The 25606-nt window shown below is 42.7% G+C and overlaps 1 long non-coding RNA gene across 9 annotated transcripts; it reads right to left on the reverse strand.

Annotated features, from left to right (window-relative positions):
* Positions 1-1277: 1277 nt before the first annotated feature.
* Positions 1278-25398, reverse strand: LOC145505053 (uncharacterized). 9 transcript variants are annotated; one of them, XR_014052789.1, is made up of 9 exons: positions 24855-25371; positions 24690-24745; positions 24364-24447; positions 22145-22189; positions 21896-21936; positions 15577-15664; positions 15143-15271; positions 7472-7556; positions 1278-1475 (listed from the first exon to the last, which is right to left on the reverse strand). It is a non-coding gene; the product is annotated as an uncharacterized LOC145505053 (long non-coding RNA). The 9 variants fall into 9 exon arrangements; XR_014052790.1 differs by having other exon boundaries at positions 1278-1483; XR_014052785.1 differs by adding an exon at positions 16565-16631 and having other exon boundaries at positions 24690-25371.
* Positions 25399-25606: the final 208 nt, after the last annotated feature.

Here is a 25606-nt window from a genome sequence, read left to right on the forward strand (position 1 = left end):
GTCATAATCATTAAGGGCAAATACTCTTCAAAATCTCTTCGATGATATTATTTGTTTTTAAAAAGCAATAGCATTTTAAAACCTAAAGCACCCAAATGATGCTCTATCCCAAAGCCCTTACTTTCTGGTGAGAAATTTAAGGTTATAAAAACACAAAACTAGCCTGCAGCTGAGTCAGGGTAAGAGCTGCCGATCCCCTTGTCTTCTCACTGTATTACTGTGCTCCTCCTTTCATTGGTCCACACATGTACATTATTAAATGCCCAGGTGGCTCCTGGACACAGAGCCTCTGACCTCCAGGGACTTAGACACTGTCAGGAATGTTTGTCCACATGAATGTAACTGCTAAATTATTAATAGTTTTTAAAGGCATTTTTAGATATGATAATTGGTCCCTTCAGGCTCAACTTCTACTTCGCATATGCTAAGGACACAGAGACCGTCAAGACATTTTCCTTGTGACCAGATTCACAGCGATAAGTGTTATGGGTGGAATATTTTAAAATATCAATCAGGAATACTTTGACAAGTACTTACCATGTACCCAGCACTACTATGGGAATTTAGAGTGATGGGGGAAAGAAAAAGGACTCTATGATTCCAGCTTTCCAGGAAAGTATAATAACGTCAGAAAAATCATGGAAAGGGACCTCCAGGCAAGCTCACTGCCTAGAGATACAGAGCCTGGACTTGGAAATCTGCCCTGGCTAGAAACCTGGCTTTCCTGTGACCTATGAATGCACCTCTAACATATGTGCCTTATCTGCAAAATGTGGATAATAGGAATAATACCTACCACTTAAGAGGTTTGTGAGCATTAAAGAATGTAATGTACTTAGTACTTTTCCTGGAACACAGTAAACAATAAATATTCGCTTCAGAGTTTCTAGTTGTACAGGGACTGAATTTGCATAGAGTACATACAATCAGACATCAGACATCTATTGAGTGCCTTCTGTATGCCACTGTCCTGAGACAATTTGATGAGCAGGAGGGGGCAGACTCTAGCCCTGGGGCCAATCCTACTCAGGGCCTATAAAGTTTCTATAAAGTTCTCCTGGCAGAGTTGAACAGTTATAAGGAAGTCTGTGTGGCTCCAAAAGCCTGAAATAATTACCACATAGTTCTGTATAGAAAAAATGTGCCAAGCTTTAGTCTAGAGACTTGCTACTCTTGGTATGATTCTTGGAGCAGCTAGGGGAAGTGAGTGTTACCAAATGCAAGTTCAGTGCCTGACTATACACAGTGAGGCCAAACAAACTGAAGCGTTGGACTTTGGAGCAGAGAAAGGTTTATTGCAGGGTCATGCAAAGAGACAGGTGGATTGTGCCCCCAAATAACCTCAACTCCCCAAAGATTCACCAAAGCATTTTTAAAGGCAAGGTGAGAGAGGGGTTTGGTTGGCTATTGCAAATTTCTTGGTTTTAGAATTCTTTGTTCCTGCAGTTGTCCATGTAGGTCATGTCACAATATTCCTGTAAACCTCCAAAAAGACAAATGTTATTCTCTGAATGGAAAAGTGTTATACCCTTAAAGGTCAGAGACTTGAGAATAGGCTATCCTGTATATTTCAGGCTACAGGCAACATTCTTAACTCAAAGCAAAAGCAATAGCATACAAAGGTTAAAGTAAAAGAAACATATCTACTATGGAGTCAGATTTGTTCTTCCCTATAACAATAGAAATGCAGAATCTCGGGTCCCACCCCAGACCTCCTGAATCAGAATCTGCATTTTAAAGCAATCACAGAGTTCTTTGAATGCACAGTCAAGTTTAACAAGCACTGCTCTAGGGGAAGTCAAAGACACTTAAACAACTTACCTGGTGAGTAAGCAGTGAAGTGCAATATGAATGGTGAGACACAGTGGAAAAGCATTATGACAGAGACAGGTATAAAGAACAGTTTAATAAGTGTTTGCTTTGAATAAAGGGCTGGACTAAGTATTTTCTATACAATAGAAAGCCCTTATGGACTTCCCTGGTGGCTCAGGCGATAAAGAATCTGCCTGCAATGTTGGAGACTGGGGTTCGATCCCTGGGTTGGGAAGAGCCTCTGGAGAAGGGAATGGCAATCCACTCCAGCATTCTTGCCTGGGGAATTCCATGGACAGAGGAGCCTGGCATGCTACAGTTCATGGGGTTGCAAAGAGTCTGACACGACTGAGTGACTACACATATAATATCTTATTTAGTTCTAATGATGGTTAAAATGAAGATACTACTTTTAACCTCAGTTGCAAAAACCCAGACTTAGATTAGATGATTTTAAGCCAGGCTTTCAGTTAGTGAATGGCTGAGCTGGAGTTTGAATTCTGGCCCCCCACACTGCTAAACATTTGCTCCTTGTCATGTTACTCTGTTTTCTAAAAGCAACACAAAAGAGAGAGTTAGGAGGGATTTCACAGAGAAATCGTAAGGAGCTGGCTTAGTGCCTACATCCTTCAGTGTCCAATCAGGAAAACAAAATCCATTCAAAGGATGTAAAACGGAGGAAATTTAATTCAGAGACTTGGTTACACCGTGATGGAGGAGCTGGAAAGCCATCAGGAGACTGGGAGGCATTCTGTGATTAGCCACAGCAGGATACCGCTACCCCCACCCCCCCAACACACACACACGTTAAGCTTGGAGGGACACAGCGACTGGACGTCACTGCAGCCAGGCAGCCAAAGTCACCAGGGAGCACCTGAATACTGGTGGACCTTTCCAGCAGGGGGTCTGGCCACGGTGACATGGAACTGCTTGCGGTGCTGCTCAAGGCAGAGCCCAAGAGGAATAAGGGCTCCTTATTCCTTCTCACTTTGCTTCTCCACTAGCTAGTAGACAGCTAAGGTAGGAGCCTAGTAAAATAAGGCCTACAGGGATCAGGATTCTACAGTAGAGAACAGAGCTAGCAAAGGACAAACAATGGATGCAAGAGCAAAAGGACCAGCGGAGGACCTGCTGGTACCTTGTCATCTCCTCCCTGTGCCAGCAGAAGTCCCCAGAACTGTCATAAAGTCCCCTCCAGAGTCTTAGGCAGTCTCTCAGAACTCTTTTCATGTCCCATATTGCTGTTCTTGGGCTTTCTCCCTCCTTTTCTTTTCTTTTATCCCCTTGGATGCACCCTTTAGTTAAACTGTCATGTTCCCAAATCCCCTTCTGTCCCTAGCTACTCTCTTTCAGCTTTCCTTGTTACACACTCTGCTGCCTTTGGGTCAATTTCACCATACCCCCATGCCCAGTAAACTAGATTCAGTGCTTTGGGCCTCTATTTATCTAGAAGCTGGAACAGAAACTCTTTCATGGGATCTTGAGTGATGATGAGCAGGGTTCTTCAGGGTGATCTGGTGTTCCCAGTGCTATAAGATAGCAGGAAATGGGAGGCAGATAAAGCTCAAGCTGGTGGGACTTCCCTGGTGTTCAGTGGTTAAGAATCCATGCTTTCAATGCAGGGAGCACAGGTTTGATCCCTGGTAGGGAAACTAAGATTCTACATGCCAACAAAACAAGACACAAATCAACAGAGAGAGTAGAACAGTGCTTGCCAGGGACTGGGGTGAGGGGGTAATGGAGTGTTATTGCTTAATAGTTTATATATGGGGTGATTGAAAAGATTTGGACACAGTGGTGATGATTGCCCAGCAGTGTGAATGTAATGCCACCAAATTGTACACTTAAATATGGTTATTGTTGCTGCTGTTCAGTCACTCAGTCATGTCTGACTTTTTGTGACCCTGTGGACTGCAGCATGCCAGGCTTCCTGTCCTTCACCATCTTCCGGGGTTTGCTCAAATTCATGTGCATTGAGTCGGTGATGCCATCTAACCATCTCATCCTCTGTCGTCCCCTTCTCCTCCTGCCTGCAATCTTTCCCAGCATCAGGGTTTTTACCAATGAGTTAGCTCTTCGCATCAGGAGGCCAAAGTATTGGAGCTTCAGCTTTAGCATCAGTCCTTCCAATGAATATTCAGGGTTGATTTCTTTTAGTATTGACTGGTTTGATATCCTTGCTGTCCAAGGGACTCTCCAGAGTCTTCTCTAGCACCACAGTTCGAAGGCATCAGTTCTTCAGTGCTCAGTGTTTCTTTATTGTCTAGCTCTCACATCCATACATGACTACTGGAAAAATCATAGCTTTGACTATATAGACCTTTGTTGCACAGTAACATCCCTGCTTTTTAATACACTGTCTAGCTAGGTTTGTCCTTGCTTTTCTTTCAAGGAGCAAGCACCTTTTACTTTCATGACTGCAGTCCACAGTGATTTTGGAGCCTAAGAAGATGAAGTCTGTCACTGTTTCCATTTTTCCCCCATCTATTTGCCATGAAGTGATGAGGCCATATACCATGATCTTAGTTTAGTAAACATGGTTAAAATGACATTAAAAATAATAATACAAAGCTCAGGTTTAGGGGAGAGTTTGTATGATGCCCCAAAGTGGTGATAGGGAGCCACTGAAATATTGCAGTGGAATGAGATATAATTGTATTTGCGTTATGCAAACTTCACTCTGGCTGCAAAATGGTTGTTGGGTTAGAAGAAATCAATTTGAGAGTAGAGAGCCCACTTAGAAACTTGTTATAAGAATTTGGGGTAAGGGATAAAGGCACAACATTGGCTGAGCTATGGAACTTTGGGGTGGAAAAGGATGGGATATGTGAGAGGGTTTACAGTGGGCAGAGCTGGCTGTGCCCCCAGTTCTCTCCCTTCCCTGCTACTTCCCTGCTAATGGAGACCTGCTTTTGCTTGGCTGCTGACTCTTCATTTAGCCATTGCCCTAACAAGGGACCCTCCCCAGATCATGAAGTAACTCATGATTGTTCAGCCATGGCCTGTCTCCTCCCTCTCCTGGGGTTTGGGCTAATAAGGACGTGTGATACAATTCTGGCTAATGAAAGGAACTGGAATTTTTCTGGAGACTGGGGTCAGGGAGCAGAAGGTGCTTCAAGGAAGCAGTTTCTTACTCTTGATTAAAAGGAGAAATTTGTCCTTTTTGTCTCTAGTTGTAACTGAGGAAGGAACCCAGCATAGGCATCCTGGCATCCGTCCTGGGTCTAGGGGTTGGTAAGCTGAAGAAGTCAAGCCAGTCCCCTGGGGACCTAAGAACTTACCATGAAAATTCAATTGAATCTCTTAATTACCCAACTCCAGAATCTCCTGTGCCATATGACAATGAGCCACTTAAAGTTTTTTTCAGTCCTTTTTTTTTTTTTTCTTTTATAAATTTATTTATTTTAGTTGGGGGCTAATTACTTTACAATATTGTAATAGTTTTTGCCATACATTGACATGAATCAGCCATGGGTTTACATGTGTTCCCCTTCCTGGACCCCCCACCCACCTCCCTCCCCATCCCATCCCTCTGGGTCATCCCATTGCCCCGGCCCTGAGCCCTTGTCTCATGCATCGAACATGGAATGGTGTTCTGTTTCACATATGATAATATACATGTTTCAATGCTATTCTCCCAGAACGTCCCACCCTCACCTTCTCCCTCAGAGTCCATAAAATTGTTCCATGCATCTGTGTCTCTTATTCTGTCTCGCATATAGGGTTATCGTTACCATCTTTCAAATTCCATATATATGCATTAGTATACTGTATTGTTGTTTTTCTTTCTGGCTTACTTCACTCTGTATAATGGGCTCCAGTTTCATCCATCTCAGTAGAACCGATTCAAATGTATTTTTTTTAATGGCTGAGTAATATTCCATTGTGTATATGTACCACAACTTCCTTATCCATTCGTCTGCTGATGGACATCTAGGTTGCTTCCATGTCCTGGCTATTGTAAACAGTGCTGTGATGAACATTGGGGTACACGCGTCTCTTTCAATTCTGGTTTCCTCGGTGTATATGCCCAGCAGTGGGATTGCTGGGTTATATGGCAGTTCTATTCCCAGTTTTTTAAGGAATCTCCACACTGTTCTCCATAGTGGCTGTACTAGTTTGCATTCCCACCAACAGTGTAAGAGGGTTCCCTTTTCTCCACACCCTCTCCAGCATTTATTGCTTGTAGACTTTTGGATAGCAGCCATTCTGACTGGTGTGAAATGGTACCTCATTGTGGTTTTGATTTGCATTTCTCTAATAATGAGTGATGTTGAGCATCTTTTCATGTGTTTGTTAGCCATCTGTATGTCTTCTTTGGAGAAATGTCTGTTTAGTTCTTTGGCCCATTTTTTGATTGGGTCGTTTATTTTTCTGGAATTCAGCTGCAGGAGTTGCTTGTATATTTTTGAGATTAATTGTTTGTCCGTTGTTTCATTTGCTATTATTTTCTCCCATTCTGAAGGCTGTCTTTTCACCTTGTTTATAGTTTCCTTTGTTGTGCAAAATCTTTTAATTTTAATTAGGTCCCATTTGTTTATTTTTGCTTTTATTTCCAATATTCTGGGAGGTGGGACATGGAGGATCCTGCTGTGATTTATGTCGGAGAATGTTTTGCCTAGTTATATATTCAGTCCTTTTTGAGAAACAACTTTCAGTCAAAAGCATCTTAACAGATATGGCAAAAATTAGCAACCCATGGGACTTGGTGGATCTTTTGGCTGTGGGTGGAAGGGAGAGATGAGTGTAAGAGGAGTCCTTATTTTTGAGCTTGGCTCATTAGGTAGAAGATAGTACTAGTTATTAACACTAAGATGAAAAGCCTAGGAATTGGTTTTAACAGAACAGTGTAAGAACATTCATCTTTTGAAAAAGCAAAGTTTGTTGGTTTATAGGATATGCATGGGGGATTACAGTGAGCTGAGAGTGGAAAGGACAATGGTGTTTATATGTTTTTTTCTATACTGACGCAACATGGGTGGATGCCTAGTATAGAAGTTACCATCTCTGTGACACTGGGCATGTTGCTTAACTTTTCTGAGTTTCCACTTTTTAATCGATAAAATGGGCTTCCCTGATGGCTCAGGTAGTAAAGAATCTGCCTGCAATACACAAGACCCAGATTTGATAAATGGGTTGGGAAGATCCCTGGAGAAGGAAATGGCAACCCACTCTAGTATTCTTGCCTGGGAAATCCAAAGGACAGAGGAGCCTGGTGGATTACAGTCCGTGGGGTCGCAGAGTAGGACACGACTAACACTTTCACTTTCAATCAATAAAATAAGGCTAATACTGCCTAACTCATAGGGTAATCATTGTCAGGATGAAATGCAATACATACATAAACCAAACATAATAGTTATTATTTCACAGGACACACAAGGGGAGCTCTGGGTGGTGATATGCTGAAGGCTGCACTGGGTTTCAGCTGTCAGGAGAGCTGTGTCATGGTTAGAAGAGCATGGGCAGTGACAGAAAGCTCAAGCCAACAGTCTCTACTGGGGTCTAGACCTGCAGCTGGCACATATCCCATAGGCCTGGAGCCTGTTGCTGGAAAGAAAGCTTATTCCAAAGAGTAAATAAATAAAACAAACAGGCCTGCTTTATTAGAAGAAGCAGGGAAAGAGGGACCCAGAACAGTTTGCCCTCCTGTGCTTACCTTGGTAACTCCTCAAAGGGATCCCCAGGAGTCTGTGGATCCCTGTGGGAAGCGGGTTGGAAGTTGTTGATCTAGACAACAATGGCTGTGGAGAGGATGTGAGAGTGTGAGATATTCAGGGGGAGTGCCTTTGAGGGAGCATAGGGTAATAAATATGTGTAACACTGAATCAACTCATTCAACTGAAAAGTCCCTTACCTAGAGAACTCCTGCTTATCCTTCAGAATATAGCTTAAATGCTGCCTCCTCCAGGAAGGCTTCCTTAATTAGCACCCAGGTATCTTTTATCTGTGAACCCTCTGCCAGAGAAATCACTTTCTTCCTAGCTCAGATGGAAGTCCCCTACGCTACCCCACCTCTGACTCTGAGCTGTACTGTGTCTGTTTTATCTCTGTAGCTCCTATAGTGCATAGCTAAGTACTTTGCAGTTGTCTGAATTCTTTCTCTAAATGAGTAGTGGGAGGAATAATTGAGGTGCCAGCCTAAGGATTTGGAGGTAGGAATTGGGAGGCCTAAGGGCTAAAGGTAATACAGGATGCCCACCCTAAGAAGGTTGTGGTTTGGATTAAGGATGAGACAGAGATAAGGATGGGTTAGAGCCCAGATTCTGAAGGCTAAGTTTAACCTTCAAGGGGCAGGAGCCTAGAGGTAAACAAACAGGAAGAGGGGCCAGATAGAAAGTGCTGTGTGCTGTGCTTGGTCACTCAGTCAAGTCCAACCCTTTGCAACCCTGTGAACTGTAGCCACCAGACTCCTCTGTCCATGGGGATTCTCCAAGCAAGAATACTGGTGTGGGTTGCCATACCCTCCTCCAGGAGATCTTACCAACCGAGGGATCGAATCCAGGTCTCCTGCATTGCAGGCAGATTCTTTACCCTCTGAGCCAAGATGCAAAAAGTTAAGTAAGATGTCCCAGATCCTGCAGGCAGTAGGACCAAATGTGGCCTTGAAGTCAGGTCTCTGACTCTAAAGCATGGGACCCTCTTGCTCCCTCTCATCTTTCCCTTCCTTTTCCCTCCAAGGGCCTGCACAGGAATGGGCATGCCTTTCCAAAAAGACTTGTTGATGGAGTGATTGGATGAAACCTTGTCATCTTGATTCCTTTTCTGAATTTCAGCCTCTTGTTTCAGTGATATTTTTCTGACCCCACTTGGCATTTCAACCACACAACATCAGTGGGCCGCGTGTTGTTACACATCAACACAGCACCTCTTCTCCTCCCTGCCTCCCCACGCTGCTTCTCGGTGTCCAAGATCAAAGAGAAATAATGTTCAAACCGCAGATGAAGAAACAAGGCTGGCTGCCTTTGATGTCAGGCAGCAGTGCTGTAATCTGTGCCCCCGACTTGCTTTTACTGCTGATGCAATTTGCAGCTTCAGTGTGGAGTCTAGGTAATTGTTTCTCCAAACCAAATGCCACTACTATTTTTTATGTAAGTATAAATTTTAATTTGGCTAAATAAAGAGTTCCTGTCTACCCCCAGTGGATGGTGGCCTGAAACACAACAGGCCTGGGGGTTTTTAGGAAAACAGAGCCCAGGTAATCAAGAAGGCCTAACAAGAGGCCATTATGTAGAGTGCACCCTTCTTTAACTTTCCTTTTTATTGGAATAGTGTAATTTCAGTTTCATAAATACTAAGAGGTTTACCACTGGGCACTGGGGCTATCCATCTGATTCCCCTTGGAAATTAAGGCTTCTGCCTTCCCTGCCATGTTTCTCTTTGTCTCTAATATCCCTTTAGCTGCCTTTAGGAACCAAGCCAGGATGTAAAGAATTCAGACCATTTTACTTTTTACAAGGTCAAATTGCTCATGATTCCTAATAGAGAACATTGAAAACCTTTTTATTGAGGGGCAATTTTTCTTCTAATATATCTCTCCTTCCAGAAGCAGTTGCAGTCAAAGGCATTAACTTAAAACCTTAATCTTTGTTCACGATAATAATAGTAGTGATAGTAGCAGAAATAACAGTGGCAGAAAAATACCAGGTACTTGTAAACATTGAACAGCCCCAGTCCTAGGTGCTACATGCACAATATCTCATGGAACACTTATGATAACCCTGCTAGGCAGCTATTTTAGCTCTATTTTGCAGAAGAGGATGCTAAGATGCTTCCCTCTTAGCACAATAAGACAGAGGCAAATGACTGGAGCCATCATTTCTCTATATGTTTTTGGACTGTGTTTTTCCTAAAGTATGATATAAATTTTCACAAGTCTGTAATCTACAATCAAGTCAAAAGTAATGACGTGTCCCTTGGACTGCAAGGAGATCCAATCAATCCATCCTAAAGGAGATCAATCCTGGGTGTTCATTGGAAGGACTGATGTTGAAGCTGAAACTCCAATACTTTGGCCACCTCATGCGAAGGGTTGACTCATTGGAAAAGACCCTAATGCTGGGTAGGATTGGGGGCAGGAGGAGAAGGGGACGACAGAGGATGAGATGGTTGGATGGCATCACCGACTCGATGAACATGGGTTTGGGTAGACTCCGGGAGTTGGTGATGGACAGAGAGGCCTGGCGTACTGTGGTTCATGGGGTCGCAAAGAGTCGGACACGACTGAGCGACTGAACTGAACTGAACTGAACTGAGGTAGTGGAGCAAGGGGCCCATGCCCCATTTTACTGAGTTGTGGTTTATAAAGTGATTACTGCTAAGTTATCAGGAATTCTAATCCATCTGCCTTGGAATGTCCTCCCCTCTGTGCTTTGAGTTCCATTTCTGGGACTCTTCCCCCATCTCATAAGTAGTCCCTTCCATGCTGTGCTGTGGCTACTTTTGCTGACTTCTCTCATGGCACTGTCAAATTGTACTGTAACCTTGGTGACTGTCCCTTCCACCAGAGTGAGCTTCTTGAGGGCGGAGATCATGTCTTATTCGATGTTGTATCCCAGTACCTGACACTGTGCATGCTACATGGATGGTCCTCAAGAAACATTCATTGTATGAATGAAGTGAGTAAATGAACAAATAGGTGAGCAATCTGTTGTTTCACTTTTGAAATAGTTAATATTATTTTCCAAATTCAAACTTAAATTGAAGAAAGTGGGGAAAACCACTAGACCATTCAGGTATGACCTAAATCAAATCCCTTATGACTATACAGTGGAAGTGAGAAATAGATTTAAGGGACTAAATCTGATAGAGTACCTGATGAACTATGGACTGAGGTTCGTGACATTGTATAGGAGACAGGAATAAAGACCATCCCAAGAAAAAGAAATGCAAAAAAGCAAAATGGCTGTCTGAGGATGCCTTACAATAGCTGTGAAAAGAAGAGAAGTGAAAAGCAAAGGAGAAAAGGAAAGATATACCCATTTGAATGCAGCATTCCAAAGAATAGCAAGGAGAGATAAGAAAGCCTTCCTCAGTGATCAATGCAAAGAAATAGAGGAAAACAATAGAATAGGAAAGACTAGAGATCTCTTCAAGAAAATTTGAGATACCAAGGGAACATTTCATGCAAAGATGGGCTCAATGAAGGACAGAAATAGTATGGACCTAACAGAAGCAGAAGATATTAAGAAGAGGTGGCAAGAATACACAGAACTATATAAAAAAAAGATCTTCACGATCCAGATAATCATGATGGTGTGATCACTCACACTCACCTAGAGCCAGACATCCTGGAATGTGAAGTTAAGTGGGCCTTCGGAAGCATCACTACGAACAAAGCTAGTGGAGTTGATGGAATTTCAGTTGAGCTATTTCAGATCCTAGAAGATGATGCTGTGAAAGTGCTGCACTCAATATGTCAGCAATTTGGAAAACTCAGCAGTGGCCACAGGACTGGACAAGGTCAATTTTCATTCCAATCCCAAAGAAAGGCAATGCCAAAGAACACTCAAACTACCTCACAATTGCACTCATCTCACATGCTAGTAAAGTAATGCTCAAAATTCTCCAAGCCAGGCTTCAGCAATATGTGAACCGTGAACTTCAGATGTTCAAGCTGGTTTTAGAAAAGGCAGAGGAACCAGAGATCAAATTGCCAACATCCACTGGATCATCGAAAAAGCAAGAGAGTTCCAGAAAAACATCTATTTCTGCTTTATTGACTATGCCAAAGCCTTTGACTGTGTGGATCACAATAAACTGTGGAAAATTCTGAAGGAGATGAGAATACCAGACCATCTGACCTGCCTCTTGGGAAACCTGTATGCAGGTCAGGAAGCAACAGTTAGAACTGGACATGGAACAACAGACTGGTTCCAAATAGGAAAAGGAGTCCGTCAAGGCTGTATATTGTCCCCCTGCTTACCTAACTTATATGCAGAGTACATCATAAGAAATGCTGGGCTGGAGGAATCAGAAGCTGGAATCAAGATTGCCGGAAGAAATATCAATAACCTCAGATATGCAGATGACACCACCCTTATGGCAGAGAGTGAAGAAGAACTAAAGAGCCTCTTGATGAAAGTGAAAGAGGAGAGTGAAAAAGTTGGCTTAAAACTCAACATTCAGAAAACTAAGATCATGGCATCTGGTCCCATCACTTCATTGCAAATAGATGGGGAAACAGTGGAAACAGTGGCTGACTTTATTTTTCTGGGCTCCAAAATCACTGCAGATGGTGATTGCAGCCATGAAGTTAAACGACTCTTACTCCTTGGCAGGAAAGTTATGACCAACCTAGATAGCATATTAAAAAGCAGAGACATTACTTTGCTAACAAATGTCCGCCTAGTCAAGGCTTTGGTTTTTCCCGAGGTCATGTATGGATGTGAGAGTTGGACTATAAAGAAAGCTGAGCACCGAAGAATTAATGCTTTTGAACCGTGGTGTTGGAGAAGACTCTTGAGAGTCCCTTGGACTGCAAGGAGATCCGATCTGTCCATCCTAAAGGAGATCAGTCCTGAGTGTTCACTGGAAGGACTGATGTTGAAGCTGAAACTCCAATACTTTGGCCACCTCATGCGAAGAACTGACTCATTTGAAAAGACCCTGAAACTGGGAAAGATTGAAGGTGAGGGGAGAAGGGGATGACAGAGGATGAGATGGCTGGATAGCATCAGTGACTCAATGGACATGGGTTTGGGTGAACTCTGGGAGTTGGTGATGGACAGGAAGGCCTGGCATGCTGTGGTTCATGGGGTTGCAAAGAGTCAGACACAACTGAGTGACTGAAATGAACTGAACTGAACTGAATATTGTTTTCCATCATTTCTGGTTGAGTGTACTCTAGAATCAGATATGTCAGAATCTCTCTAGAGTAGAATCTCTAGAGTAGGTATGTCTGGCTTTCCTATTTGCTCTACTAAGTTGGTGTTAAGAGGACACTCAGTATTTGTCCATGATAGCTGTTTCCTAAGTGGTTCTGTTAAAGAAGATATGAAGAGTGCCTCCAAAAGACTTCCTTCATTAATCAGAAGATGAGTTTTTATTGGTGGACAAATGCCTACATAATAGCACACAGCAGATGCTGGGTGAATGCAGATCCTTCTCTGTCACTTGGATTCCTCTCAGCAAAACATCGTTCTTCAATGTCTCATTTTTTCACTGTCTTTCAAAATACTCTCTCTAAAATTATTAAAGCAGAGTTCTTGCTCAGACAAGACCTTAATGTTCTAAGGTTCGGGACAAGAGCTGTAAAATAGGAGCCTCTGCTTGGGGAGAGATTTGGAATCCTCTGTTTTCATCTGTATGTTCTCTGTTGTGAACTCTGGTTTAAGTGTGGGAAGAACTTAGCTTTCTCCCTTGATCGCCTTAGCATAGTAATGCCAGGCTGACATTTACAAAAGGAACTTTACACAAATGGAGAACAATAGAGGAAATGGTTGATAGAAGCAGAGTAAAGAGATTCATAAGTTTGACTTCCCCAGTAGAATGTGAGCTCTAAGAAGAGAGGAACCATACTTAATTCCCATTTCCGTGGAATTCATCTGCAATACAGTGGGTGTTAGATAAATATGTGAATGAATAAATACATGAATGTAGAAAGGAATGAATAAACCAAACATTGACGAGCTTGGCTGGGCCTTAATATCTCTTAGATGTTATCACTTAGGTCATGTGTGCTTAGCTGTTCAGACATGTCCAACTCTTTGTGACCCTATGGACTGTAGCCTGCCAGGCTCCTCTGTCCATGGGATTTTTGAGGCAAGAATACTGGCGTGGGTTGCCATTTCCTCCTCTGGGGGATCCTCCCGACCCAGGAATCGAACCTGAGTCTCCTGTATCTCCTGCATTCCAGGTGGATTCTTTACCTGCTGAGCCATTGGAGAAGCCCAGATGCTGTCATTTAGGCCTTGACAGATTTGTGAAAATTTCTCTTTCTTTCCTCCTTTCTCTTTTGCTCCGTTTTTTCATCTCAGCTTCCTGTTTCCAAGTGGCAAATGCCCCTCTACTTCCTGGCAGAGCAAATTTCCTGTCCTGCCCTGGGTTGAAATCCTGCTCTCTGTCCACCTACCCTCCAACTCCTCCCACTCAGTTCTAGTTTCCCGTCTGGGGATCATATTTAATTCACAGCTATTGGCCCAGCCAATGTTATTGGCATTCACTGAGCCCCAGTATCAGGTCAAGCTCCTCCAATCTGAGATCCTTCCATTTTTGGAGCCTTCCTGAAGAAGCCTGTATTTGTCAGTATGACCTAACAGACATACAATGAGAAGGGATATGTGGGCAATAACAGGATGGTAATCTTTTATTTTCAATGGTTAATTGATTTGCAGTAAATTTGCCTTCTTAAAATGCTACTCTGAAAAAAAAAATGCTACTCTGTTAAGTGTTAAATGCCTCTCAACAGTCATACCTAGAGAGTCATAAGGCTCAGAACATAGCTCTTGAGTCCTCATTACAGATCTGGGGATACAATCATAGCTATGACATCTGATACCTTCTACCTACTAATCACCTTACATATGCTATGATATTCAGTTCTCACTTCAAACATGCCATGCAGGTTTAATCATGTTTCCACACAGTTAGTCCCATAGTATATTTGAGGAACCTGGGTCTTGGAAGTTACACATTTTGCGTAAGGTCCAGGGCCAGGAGGTGAGTGAGTGGAATTGGAACCGGTGAGTCTGACTCCAAAGCTCACGCTCTTTGCACTCTAATGTACAGCCTTTCCACAAAGACCTCACAGTGTATAATGGTGCTGTCTGGTGGGAAGTACTAGATGCCAAGGGTCATTGAAGCAGAGAGGCAGAAGAGTGAATGGAAGACATTTTAATGGGCTTTGAGGAGTGAATAAGGCTTTGCTGGCCAGAGAACAAAGGGGAAAGAATGCCAAGCAGAAGGAACAGTGGAGGTGAGAGCACAGAGGTGTGGCAATACATGCATTGCCATAATCAGGAATGGTGAGCAGTCCTATGGGGCAAGAAACGTGGCGAGCCAGTGGGGGTAGAGGTGGGGGCCAGGGGCCCGAGCTGGGACTGGAGGAGTAGCATAGAGCCTTAGAAGCTCAGAACTTTAATCTGTGGTTATGAGACTACAGAAAAGACTTCTAAACAGCAGATCAAGTGACTGGACGATTCCTTCTCCTCAGGGCCTGATCCTAATAGCAGAGCTGTGTACATAGTGACAGATGGACAAGAGAAAGGGTGTGAGTTGGGCAAACCTTTTAGCAGGATGCTTTAAATCACTCCCATCACATCTATATATAGGAGACTTCAAACCAAGAAATATTCTTTAAACATCTGTGTGTATGTGTGTATACACATACATGTTCACATGTCGTGACAAACTTCAATTAGCGGTGTTGAGCTGAAACTTTTCCAGGCAGCAGCATCACCAAGGGAGGCTGGCCCGCCGTATGCAGCAGCTCCGCTAATGAATTCCTTTTCCAGGCCCCCTGTTTGAAATGGAGCATAATGAGAGTGATGATTCTGACCCATGCAGGGCAGACGTGGAAAACAGTGCCTTATCATCGTCTAATTAAAAACATTTAAATACTTTAACGGAATATGTACTAACACACCAATAGGAAAAGTGGGAGGAGGATTGGAGCCTTTAGGAGAAAATAATTTTATTTTGCTGGGAGATTTTTAGCACTTTTTAAGGGAGACCGATTATATTTAAAATATGAGGTTTTATATAGCATTTCAAACTTAGAGAAAGTAAAATATCAAGATGACTTCAAGCCACTGAATCACTTACCTACCCCGAGAGCAGCACCTTTGTGGTATTTTTCTTATTTTTTGAGAAGGAACATTCAACCCAGACCGAGGCTTCTAGAGCAGATCACCTAGGAGAGACAGATACAGACCCAGTTGTCCTGTCCCATTGCTCCTGGGTAACAGGCAATTTCCTAAGCCAGCATTCTCTATAAAAAAGGATTCATTTTCTTCCTCACAATCAAATACCATTCTTTCATTTCACTGGCCCTCATTAAATGCTTAATATAAAATCGCTTGTATTCTACCCATCTGCTTTCTAAGGCAATCTCATCATCGTGTAACAAAATGCACCTATGCTATTAACCCACTTGTGAGATGCCGGTCTGTGTAGGCATGCAATTTTTCTAACATATTTTACCTGACATAGTCATTATCATTTATTCTACAGTTCCTGTGATAATCGCATGTTTATGCAACTTAAATATTAAATATTTTCTCTCTCTCTCTTTTTCAGAGATAAGTATTTATTTTTCCATTTTACAGAGAAGGGAACTTAGGCTCAGGAAAGTAGGACAGACTAGCCCAGGGACCCACTGCCCAGTAACTAATGAGACTCAGGCTTGAACCCATGACAAGCAAAAGATAGGCTTTTCCACTATAATATGCTACCACCAGCACTCAGCTGGAAGTCTGGTTCCACTTCTCTGTTTGTGTTTTGAGATTGGAATTACCCAGCTCTTACTGCAGCCAGAAGTACAGCATTCCTTTACCCCTGGATGTGTTTCATCAGTGAGTCACCTTTTAAAACAGGATTGATTGTGAATACATACCCCTGGCCACTCTCCTTCCCTCCCTATAGCAGAAAGGAAAACAGAGACACACAAAGGAGACAGTGGTACTCAGTGATGTTACAGGCAAAGCAGAAGTGAAAGAGGAGGAAAGCCCTGAGCTTCGTATAAACCTTTCTACTCCAATTCTAAAACAGAGAGACAGTAAAAGTAATGACAATAATATTAATAACTGCTCACCTACTCTGTAACATTTACTGAAGTTCATTTTATGCCAGGAATATCTCATCTGATCCTCTCAACAATCCTATGAGGAACAATTACTCTCATTTTACAGACGAGGACGTCAAGGTTTAAAAACTCAAGATTTTTAAAAAGCTATTTAAAGGCTTTAAACATATAAAATTTTTAAAATTTTAACATTTTTTATTTAAGTATAATTGACATATATTAGTTTCAGGTGTACAGCATAGTGATTCAACATTTATATATGTGTGTATATATACACACATAAATATAATGTATACACAAATATAAAATATATACATATATATATAATGTATACATATATAAATATGCACACATATATAATATATACACACACATATATATAAATGTTGAACACTGTGTCATACACTTGAAACTAATATATTAGTTTATATATATATATATATATATATATATATATATATATATATATGCATGATGAACTGATCTCCTTGAAAAATCTAGTAACCAGACTAAAGTAAAATATGTAGTGTTTCAGTAGTGATTTGGAGGCCATGCCTATGACCCCAGGATGTCTCTGACCTCATTTTTCCCCCACTCCCCTTTCTCTGACCATAGTGAACTTTTTGCTTTTCCCAGGGCAGAGTGAGCGTTTGCAGACCCTGCTCTTACTATACCCTCCATCCTGGACTGTTATGTTTGAACAGATTTTCACCATTTACTTCTCACTGCATGCTGGTCTCCTCTCAAATGTCACCACCTCAGGAAGCCTTCCCTGATCACCACTAGCTACTCCTTTAATGTTGCTCAATTTTTCTTCTTCAGAGTCATTATCCTACCTGTCATTGTAGACTGTTCATTGACCTCTCTCTCTAGGACGTAAACATCATAACTAAAGATTTTGTCTGTTTTATTTCCTGATGCTCCCCAAAAGCCTAGAACAATGCCTACCCAATAATGAACATTCACATATCTGAGGAATGAATGATTTGTTAAATGTACAACTAATCGTTATCCTAGGTTGATTTCACTGTGAGAACTTCTGCATAACTAAATTCACAAAATACAGACTTAAGTTTGCCACGTGGACTCAGCCATCCTTTCGATTATTCAGCACTTCCTGAGCTCCCTTGCACCCTCCTTGACTCCAGGCTTTGTGAGGCATAGACAGAGTACATGGAAGAGAAAAGTCAGTAAAAAGATGAAAATGCTGTGGTGTGGTTGGAGGGAGTGGCACAGGGTGATGAGGATTCCTGCCCAAGGAGGAAAATATGGCCTCTGTGCCCAAAGTCTTCTACTGAGTCAGTGAAATCTATTTGTTTGTCCTTTAGCATGAGCCTGCTTATTCTGTGATTAGGAGAATCAGAAAAAAGAAATGATCAGATGAGAGTTGTTGTTTTGTTTTTTTTTCCCCACCAGAAATATCCCTCACATGGGGACTGGAAGAGAAAAACAATGTAAAAAAAAAGTGTATGCTTCTACTCTGGGGGCTGAGGAGAGCTAAGCCGGGTCTTGTGCTGTTTTATTGACATCCAAGAATGCCACTTATCAAAAATCACAACTTCGAGCTCTCTTGAAGTGGGTTCATTTTCTCCTCTAAACCACTTGACTGCTTTTTGCCAGAGAAGAGTGAATTTCAAACCCCTTAGCAGCCCATCTTCCCACAGCCTACAGACTAGTCACAATAATAATCATAATCTCTGCTCCTTCAAGCTTTCAGATGATGGATGTCCATGCTTCTCACTTGGGCTTACCAAGGCCTGGAGAACTGGCCCCTGGCTGTCACTCTCTTATGGCCTATCCTTTTTGCACAGACTCCTGGACGCAGCAGACCCCTGAATGAGCTGTGCTATGTTGTTTATCCTTTTCAGTTATCTGTCTGGGCTCCTCCTTCTGCCTGGAATGTCCTTCTTCCTTGCTTATCTCCCCCATTTCACCCTCATCATCCTTTAAGGATTTAGCTCAAGTGACACTTCCTCCAGGAAGCTTTCCCTGACTGCTTCCCATCCCACCCCTTCTCCTGCACACATCCCTTCTTCCGGATTCCCCTTTAAGTTAGCCATCTCAATGCTCTAATTTGTGTCTATACTCACATCACCTTGCTCACCAGACAGGAAGCTCTTTGAGGACAGGATTTTTATTTTTGTCATTTTTTAGTTACTTTTTAAAAAAATTTAAACTTTTCTATTGTGGTATAGCCGATTAACGATACTCTGATAGTTTCAGGTGAACAGTGAAGACTCAGCCATTCATATACTGGTATCCATTCTCCCCCAAATTCCACTTTCAAAAAAATCACTGTTTATATAATCTTCCTTGAGGAACAGGTATTGAATACTGAATTACGCCATTGCAGGCTGGTTAAAGACTTAGAGATGACCCTACTTGATTGCTAAGGAATGGTTTGGGGGTATAACTGAGAGCTTAAAGGATAAATAGATTAACTGCAGGCCAGGCTGGATTTGGAATAAACATTCCATATCATAATGAAAAAGCAGAGAAGAGAAACTGACAGCATGATGCAGCTGAGAGGCAGGAGACCTGAACCCTGGTCTTGGCCCAGCCACTGTCTTGCTGTGTGACTGTGGGTACAGCCCTTCATGGGTATGGCCATGGACAAGTTATGGCCCTTCTCTGGGGTTCTCTTTTCTTGTCTGAAAAAAAATGTGCATGTAGGCTGAGATCTTCACATAGGCTGGAATCCTCATGATCTAAAAATCCTACTATTCTATGATACTTCTCATGGATAACACTCTTTTTTTCATGAGCTCAAAGTTTGCATTACCGTTTCAGTGTCTTACAGTAGTGAAAGGTATGCTCTTTTATTGCATCCTGAACTATTAGATTAGGAAATGCAGGCTTCTGACCTCAGCAGATAAATTTAGAAGTCCCTCTCAGTCACATTTCTCAGAAGAAAGTGAATTTAAATGGGGGAGGGAGGAAGAGATAGAGAATTATTTATTCACTGCTTTTTAAGGCTCAAAAATGTAGAATTTATTCTTTATACTGCATTTTTCTACATAATGTCTCATTTCCTACATGTTTTCTCAGCTAATTTTACCAGCATCCCTCTCAGGCAGCCAGCATGGGGAACGAGGTAGCCATTAATGTCATTCACCAGGAGGTTCTATTTCCCCACTCCTCTAAGAGCATAGTAGGAGAATGATTCCTGGCCTACAAGTGCTTGGGGGAATCATACAACCAGTTCTGTCCAGAGAACGTTGAGCTTCCAGAAATAACGTTTGTCAAACTCAAGCTGAGCATTTAAGTAAAAATATGAGGCCTTCATGGTTTTTCTGTTCCCTCTGCCAGGATGGCCGTTAATATTCCAGTCAGTGACTGTTCCATTAGCCTAGGTCCTGGAATGAGGCTAACATAGAGAGAAGTCTCCAAATGAACTGGGAAAGATATATAAGCAAAATAATCTTTATTATTTTAAGTCACTGAAAAGTCAGTGCTATTTGTTACTGCATCCCAACTTAGCATATCTTGACTGACACAGGCATTAGCCCCATTTTTCACATGGGGAAACTGAAATTCAGTGACGAATTAATAAAATAATATCAGACTTTCTCAGTGTCATCAAAATCTCGTAAATGCTCAAGCCTGGGATCTGAGCTCAGGTCTTCTGACTTCACATTGTTGCTATTTTCCCTATACTGCATTACCACTTTAATTAGCATTAGGTATTAGGCTTGAGTTCATTTACGATCACCCTGTGACATGGAACAACAGACTGGTTCCAAATTGGGAAAGGAGTACATCAAGGCTATATATTGTCACCCTGCTTATTTAACTTATATGCAGAGCACATCATGAGAAATGCCAGGCTGGATGAAGCACGAGCTGGAATCAAGATTGCCAGGATAAATATTAATAACCTCAGATATGCAGATGACACCACCCTTATGGCAGAAAGTGAAGAAGAACTAAAGAGCCTCTTGATGAAAGTGAAAGAGGAGAGTGCAAAAGTTGGCTTAAAACTCAACATTCAGAAAACTAAGATCATGGCATCCAGTCCCATCACTTCATGTCAAATAGATGGGGAAATAATGGAAACAGTGAGACACTTTATTTTTGGGTCTCCAAAATCACTGCAGATGGTGACTGGAGCCATGAAATTAAAAGACACTTACTTCTTGGAAGAAAAACTATGACCAACCTAGAAAGCAGAGACATTACTTGGCCAACAAAGGTCCATCTAGTCAAATCTTTGGTTTTCCATTAGTCATGTATGGATGTGAGAGTTAAACTAAAAAGAAAGCTGAGCACTGAAAACTGATGCTTTTGAACTGTGGTGTTGGAGAAGACTCTTGAGAGTCCCTTGGACTGAAGGAAATCCAACCAGTCCATCCTAAAGGAAATCAATCCTGAATGTTCATTGGAAAGACTTATGCTGAAGCTGAAACTCCAACACTTTGGCCACCTGATGTGAAGAACTGACTCTTTGGAAAAGACCCTGATGCTGGGAAAGATTGAAGGTGGGAGGAGAAGGGGACAGCAGAGGATGAGATGCTTGGATGGCATCACCGGCTTGATGGACATGAGTTTGAGTAAGCTCCGGGAGCTGGTGATGGATGGGAAAGCCTGGTGTGCTGCAGTCCATGGGGTTGCAAAGAGTTGGACATGACTGAGTGACTGAACTGAGTGACTGTGAGTCCTGGTTTTGTCAGTCTTTGGAGGGTAAAACAGGAGAGGGTCAAGATCACAGGTTTTAGAATTAAGCAAATATGAGGTTGAGTCCTGGTTCTGCCAATTATTAGCTAGTCCTTGGCATGTTGCTAGAATGTGGTCTAATACGTCTTCTGGCTCAGCCAAGACTGCCGCAGGTGGGAATGCTTAATAGTAGGAAATACTTAATGCTAATGGTACGATATCAAGCATCGGTGGCAGAATGAGTAGATATTTCGATGTGGGGTCTTCCGTCCAGCATCCTTAAATCAGAGAGGCTGAGTGACTTGCCTGAGGTTATACAGCAGAGCCTCAATCCCAATCTAGACCTCTGTCATTCCCCTCCATTTGTCTCACTGCCTCCGAGAGGAAACTAGCTCTGCTAAACATCTGTGAGGAAAGAGAGGCATAGCCTGATTGTGATGATTAACTTCAGCACAAAGAGCCTTCTCATTCTGTTTGTGTTTGCCTTGGAGCTTCAAGTTGATTTATTCTTTGAATATATCTCTCCTTTCTCTTACTCTAGCTTAGCATTGAGAACAGCAGGCATTGCCTTGGCAAGGTTACAGGATAAACTTGCTGCTTTTAGGACATCTGCATCAAGCAAAATCTTTATTTTTTCTCCCTTGGGCATAATCTGGGAAAACCACATCTGTTAGTCCCGGTGCTTACCTGGCTAGGCTTATGTTTTCTTTCGTGGATGGAGAAACGTTCTGTCAAGATATGAGGAAGAGTTTTCACACCCTCTGAAGCCACAGACCCTTAATGTATTTAAAAATAGAACCCCTCAGAATATTGATTGACTGAGGTGTGGGCAGTGGTTGGCAGTTTGAGTGCATAACAGAAAGACCCTACACTTCCCAGATACCTGCGCCAGAACACATTCCCCCCTCCTCTTTCTGTTCCCTGAGCAATATTTACGTATGGCTGCCTCCATCTCAACCTCTCCAGTGAACTTTCCAGTACCTGGGGAAGAGAAACAAAGACCAGGGTCAAAGTTTGAAACTCAGTTCTGCCTCATTCATTCATGTTAGAACAATTACCGAGCATCTACAATGTGCCAGGCACTGTACTAGACACTGAGCAAACCCCAGTAATCCAGTCCCTGACTTCACCGTTTTACATAGTAGAGATTTGAAAAATGACAAAGCAAGTATAATATGGTGTGATGAACTCATTAGTAATTAACACATAATTTGTTTAACAATACTGAACACAATTATATGCCAAGCACTGTTTTAATGCTGGGAATAGAGGGTAAGCAAAACAGACAAACATCTCTACCCTCATGAAGCTTACCTTTAGATAATGTAGGCAGACAGTAAAATAGGTAGGTGTACGGTGCAGTGGTAATGATGAACATCATGAGGGAAAATGTGGTGCAGCAAGTGGCGAGAGTGTGATGGAGGGTGCTGTTCTAGCCTAGGTGATCTGGGAAGGGTTCTCTGAGGAGAGGATGATAGAGGGGAGCCCATCGACACCAGAGCCATGACACCAGAAGCAATGCATCTCATGGGGCATGGGGAAGGTTATCGAATCTGTGTTCACTTGTGATTTTGGTTGAGCTGAGTGACTTCTCTGAGCTTTTTGTCTCTTCCTACCTTTAATGTTCTTCCCGCTCACCTCCTCCAATGGTGGAAATAAAAAGAGAAGCTGTTCTTGAAGGAGCCTCCTTGCCCTCCCTACTTGGACCTGTGAATTGCTCTCAGCAGCCAATTCTGCAGAAGGCCCAGACTCATACCAGCCTCCCAGCTTCAGTGGTGCTGATGGAAAGCCACAGCCTCTGCTCTGAATCCTGCCACCAAAAAGCAGGTCTCCCAAATTCCCTGTACAATGGGGATAATGAACAGAACTCATGCTTTCCAGTTATTGTCAGGATCAAGTGAGTTTGTGCATTTCATGCCCTCTAACAGGACTTGCCCTGCACAAAGTGCTTTGACACTGGGTTCACTGAAATAATATCACTGTCATCTTATTTATTGATAGTAAAATAACAGTGAAACATGTGGAGGCATCCACTACGACTGGCATGTCATCAATACGTAGTGACTATTATTGCCCTTCCCTTCTCTTCCTCTCCTTTTCCACCCTCTCTTTAGTGATGCTACCCCCTTCCCCTCGGTTCTGTTTGATCTAGGACTGAGGTTGCAGAGAGCTGGCATTTGAGGTTAGGCTCAAGGAAAAGAACAAAGTAAAGAAACCTTAATTTCCTTTTTCCTGGAAACTTTCATTTCACATCAATAGAACTCCAGGCTCTGTTCTAACCATTCTACACGTCTATGAACGGATTTTGCTGCAGGAAGGGGGACCCCTTCCAGGGCCTGAGAGTGGGCTCTTGTCTAATATTTGGAGATGAATTGTCTGAGGTGATACACGTGCTGACAAAGAAAGAGACTATTGGGAGGGGGACACCTAGGCAGAGAGCAGCAGGCTAAGGGAACCCAGAAGAACGGCTCTGCCATGTGGCTTGCTGTCTCTGGTTTTATGGTGATGAGATTAATTTCCGTGTTGTCTCTGGCCAGTCACTCTGCCTCAGGGTCCTTACCCCTGGGGCACACATCACTCAGCCAAGATGGTTTCCAGTGAGGATTCTGGGAAATTGTTAGGATATATGGACTAGAGTCTCCTCTCCCTTGCTGACCTTTCCTGAATTCTTCCTCTTGGTGGTAGTTTGTCAGTTACACATTCCTTACCAGGACCTCCTGTTGTAAGATAACTCATGCAAGTGCTTACAGTGGTGCGTGGCCAGGGTGGGTGGTTTCAGTCAGTGGTTATCCTAACAGCTCCTCCCAGGAGACTGGGGAAACCCTTCCTGCAACTATATATATATATATCCCCATTTTATAGCTATGGGCACTGATGGGTATAGTAAGTAAGGTATTCTCCAAGGTCACTGAGCTAATTTTCAAGGAACTCTTTAGCTCAAGCCCCCCAAACAAGAAAGAATTTAGGGACTCAGAGCAGGAGTTCTTCAAGGAATTAAGAAAATCTGTGGAAGGCTTCCGAGTATTGTGTCTCTCCAAGCCTGAAAGTAGCAGAAGAGGTGCAGAGGGAGCCTGAAGCCCGACTGGGAGACACTCTGTGCTGAAAGGCATGTGGTAGGGGGATTTCTCCTGTCACTTGTGTTCTGCTTACCTTACCTTCTCTGATCCTCCTCTCTCCTTTCCTGGGGCAGGCAGGCATGTCCACAGACAGTTGTAAATTGCTGATCTTTGTGAAAGGCACTGAGGAAAGACAAAATGAATCATTAAAGAGAAAAAAAATAGAGCCTCCTGTCTTTGAACTCTCAGACTCTGGAGCGGCACAGTGCTTGGAGCTCAGCGCTGCTTGTTTCAGAACTCTGGGATCAATAATTGCCAGCTCCCTACACCCTGCCCTCTGAGAACTGAGGCATCCCCCAGGCACTGAGAGGCACAGTGTGGATTTTCAGGCAGAGAAGCAGCACAAGGGGGGATTGGTCCCCAACCTTTGGAAACTGCTGATCTTTCCTTCATCTTGTTTTTCTTCTGGAAAAGTACCTGGCTTTGAGGAATAGCAGGCATACTTAGTCAATTAGACTGCTGGCACACCCATTGATCTTTGGGGAGTTAAGGTCAGAAGAACAATTACCCAGTCTGTAATCCTTATCTACCTTTCTCTCCTCTGGACCTGTTGGAATTACATACAATTGTCAATGCAAGCTTTGTTCTCCTGACACGTCTCTCCCTCCTGCTATTTCTCTCTTCCTACCCATTGCTTTCTCTGTCTTCTTCAGTCTCATTATTTTCCCAATTTCCCCTTTTTCCTTCTCTTTGCTCCTCATCTAGGGAATAATGAGCCCATTTGGTCAATTTCAAGGCCCTTCCCTGACTTGCTACAGATCATGTGTCTACTGGAGTGACTCCGTGGTGCAGATGATAGCTTAAGGAATCAGACTGATGGGAATTCAAATCCTGGTTTTTGGCTTATTTGCTTTGTGACCTTGGACAAATCATTTAGCTTTAAGCATCTCTTCTTTGAATATGGACTGGATCAGCACATGAGTGTGCTTGTGATTGGCCCATGACAAGTGATTCAGATTGTGATCTTCATCATCGTTATTAAAAATTATTATTCCTTATAGAGAAGGGATGTGGGTAGTGTTATCCTCTGCCTGTCCCAGCCTCACCAGATCTCAGCAACAATCATTGTCCCTTAAGGTTCCGATTTCTCAGGAATACGGAATATGGAATCTTATGGAATAATAACCAATATGGAATATTAGGAACTGGCTTCCCTAATGGCTCAGACAGTAAGGAATCTGCCTGCCATGTGGGAGACCTGGATTCGATCCCTGGGTCAGGAAGATCCCCTGGAGAAGAGCATGACAACCCACTCCAGTATTCTTCCCTGGAGAATTCCATG

This window comes from Giraffa tippelskirchi, chromosome 5, assembly GCF_054371585.1.
Source record: "Giraffa tippelskirchi isolate mGirTip1 chromosome 5, T2T-mGirTip1v1.2.pri, whole genome shotgun sequence".
NCBI classification, from domain to species: domain Eukaryota; kingdom Metazoa; phylum Chordata; class Mammalia; order Artiodactyla; family Giraffidae; genus Giraffa; species Giraffa tippelskirchi.